Genomic DNA, 3,161 nt, shown 5'->3' with positions numbered 1-3,161 from the left:
GTTCAGGTGCCAGCAGTAACTATAACATATAAATGGATAATAAATTCATATAAAGAACAAAACAGAGTCAAGAGCAGATAGATCCTTGCAGAAAAGATGATAATTCATGAATTAGATAAGATGACGAGCACCGCTTCTCAGAATGCATTTGCAAGTGTTAACAGTCAAGCAATGCTAGGTAATTTAGATATGACTACGTATGGCCACAAATTAACAGCCAAGCAATGCTAGGTAGAAGAAGGCATTCACAACCAGCAGTTGAATACAAAAAGATTAGATACAAGATAATAAAGGTAGAGACAACAACAAAGTGGGAAACAAGATTTATATAATAAGGTGATTTAGCTACACAGTAGACAGAGACAATTCATCCTCTCAGAGCATAATAAGATTAGATGCTCCTTTCGTCATCCATGTAGAGAATATAAAGGACATCAGACAACAAGAAGATGGATCACAGATTAACCCTAGCCTATACAGTGATTTTGTATGGCCCGCAGCTAATAAATCTCTGGAGGTTTTTTTGGGTCAAAAACACGGGATTATGAAGCCAATCATGTATGTAAACCCTAACCTAATCCAATCGGATCGAATCCAAGCCAATCGCCAATAAGTCTAGCCTAAGCAGTAGCAACCAATCTCGATCCAGGCCCTTGAGAGAACCTAGAAGAGAAGGGGAAAGAATGAAAGAAAGACTAGATCTACAAATCAGAGGGAGGGGAGGGGAGGGGAGGCGATTTGATGTATACCAGGATGAGGTCGAAGAGGGTTGCCTGGTTGACCTTGACGAACTCTGCATCCCAGTTCTTGAGGTCCTCAGCGGGAGCAGCGGGGGTGGCCGCGGCAGCAGAGGCGGTGTTGGAGGAGGCCCCGGCGTCTGCGGGCTTTGCCTGGACGTGCTTGTTGCAGTACTCGATGACCTTGGATTCGATCCGATTGTGTTCATCAGAATGGCCAGCTTTCGTGAAGACACAAAACAACATAGATAACGTAATTCAAACATTTGGAAATCGCAGAAAATTGATTAGATACCATGAATGTATGTACTGAATGTAGAAGAACATAGGCAAAATAATGTGGAGAGTAAATACATACTGTTGTCTGGTTTGTCAACAACTCACCACAGTTCAGAGAACAGAGATTATTGGTAGATAAAAATGACCAAAGCAAAATAGAATAGACTAGCAATAGATAACCAAAACATCGCAGGTACAATCCTGGAGATGTCCATTTCATTCCACGGAACTAACAGCTAGATACCAGTCAAGCATATAGATATCTCAAACTATGTGCTCCGCAAGTGCCAGGATCTTGAGATGCTTCTTCTTCCTGAGCTCGTGGGCGACCGAACCAAAGACGCGAGTGCCAATAAGCTCGCCCTTGTTGTTCACGATGACGATCGCATTGTCGTCGAACTGGACCTCGCTGCCGTCGTTGCGCCCCTTCTTCATGGCAGCACGGACGACCACCCCATAGACCACGTCTCCTTTTTTGACCTTGCGCGAGGCTGCGCTTCCTTGACAGAACCGATGATCATGTCCCCGAGCCTCGCTCCTTTCTTCCCCCTAAGGGACTGTATGCACATAACCCGCTTGGCTCCGGAGTTGTCCACCACCCTGAGGTTTGTTCTCATCTGGATGAATGTTCTGATTTGCTGAAACCAGAGCAGGAGTGCGTGTTACCACCACTCTCTACTTGGAAAACATCTATGACGAGGTAAACAAGTACCTCAAGAAAATTATGCCTTGCTCACTTCGAGCAATTGTCCTGTTAGTTTTGCATCATTTCAAACTCTTACATTATGGCCCTCTTCCAATTAACAGAAAACAGAGCAAAGAAAAATTCTTAGAGAATGCCTCATGAAGAGAACCCCAAAGAATGGAGCTCAGCAAGTCATGGGAATCTAGCTTGTAACCCTATTGTAGAAAATTAAGACAACCAAAGAAAAATCCCAGATCAATAGTAACACAAGCTATTCAACAATTTAACAAACTACTTAGAGAAATAGAAGATATAAAACATTGTATGGAACTTTTGAGTGCTCAAGATAAAACAGGTGATATTGGTTCTTATTACTGACAAATCAAGCATTTTTGGTTTGAAAGAAGCAGCAATACCTGGCAGACAACATCAGAACGAGATGGTCTTGCCACCGTTTCAATAGACGAGGTAGCGCCCCCATACAGATTGTTTCCAAGGCTTCCCATCATCGCACGCCCAACTACATAGAACAAGATAAGTGTTTGCATCACGTTATTTTGATGAGCATCACAGGCCAAAAGCAACTGGTAAGATTCCAAAGGAATCCAGAGAGAAGATTTGACTAGAGATACAGGGTTCCCTGATACTCCCACGTGATCATTTTCTTGCAGTGAGGACATCAGTCAGTCATTTTCTTATAGAGAGTTGTTTAAGCATTTAAGTTATAGAGTTAACCATAATCACAATCACCACGTGATGACATCCCTATAAGCATTTAAGTTATACTCCTTTTCTTTGAGGCAAACACATAGTGTGAAGTTTGGTGTGGCCAAGGTTCAAGTTGCAGACCATTCAGACAGAGGTTTAACTAGTAGTAGTAGTCATGATTTTTCTCCAAGGATTTATTAAATTAACAAACCGTGTTCTTCTCCCACCAATGCCGCCAATCACAAATTGCATTTTAGTAGTTTTGATCTTTGCAAAGAGTAATAAACCGATAACACAAAAACATTACATGCCGTGAAGATGTGTGTTGGATCAAATTCCATATGAACAACTCTTGTCTGCTACAATATCAAGTAAGTAACTGCTAGGAATGTCAAGTTTGGACTGACTAAGGTGGCTCAAGTAGCAAGACTTTGAGAAGGCTCAGAAGTTTGGGTACCTGAAGAGCACTTTGACCTGAGGAACGCTGCCATTTCGTGCCGCCCTACGCTTTCCTGCAGAACAAAAATGGCTCAAAATGTACAGCAGCACCACCACGGAGCAATCCGCCTAGCACAGGACCGGTGGAACCAAATCTGGCGCGCGCGCAAAGGAATCGAAACAAACGGCAAGTCGGGCAAAGCAAGGGCTTCCTTACACCAGAAGGTCTCGCGCGGACCGACGGATCTCTGCTCCGCGCTTGTCCGGTAGGAGAACGCCGCTGATGAGGAAGGAGAGCTCGGGGTGGCGGCTCC

General features: G+C 43.7%; 1 pseudogene; it reads right to left on the bottom strand.

The window, feature by feature from the left end:
- Positions 1-1,280: 1,280 nt before the first annotated feature.
- LOC123408409 lies at positions 1,281-2,900 on the bottom strand (annotated as a pseudogene).
- Between the last annotated feature and the right edge of the window lie 261 nt (positions 2,901-3,161).

This window comes from Hordeum vulgare, chromosome 1H, assembly GCF_904849725.1.
Source record: "Hordeum vulgare subsp. vulgare chromosome 1H, MorexV3_pseudomolecules_assembly, whole genome shotgun sequence".
In the NCBI taxonomy this organism is placed as follows: domain Eukaryota; kingdom Viridiplantae; phylum Streptophyta; class Magnoliopsida; order Poales; family Poaceae; genus Hordeum; species Hordeum vulgare.
This window is presented reverse-complemented; position numbering and strand designations above follow the sequence as displayed.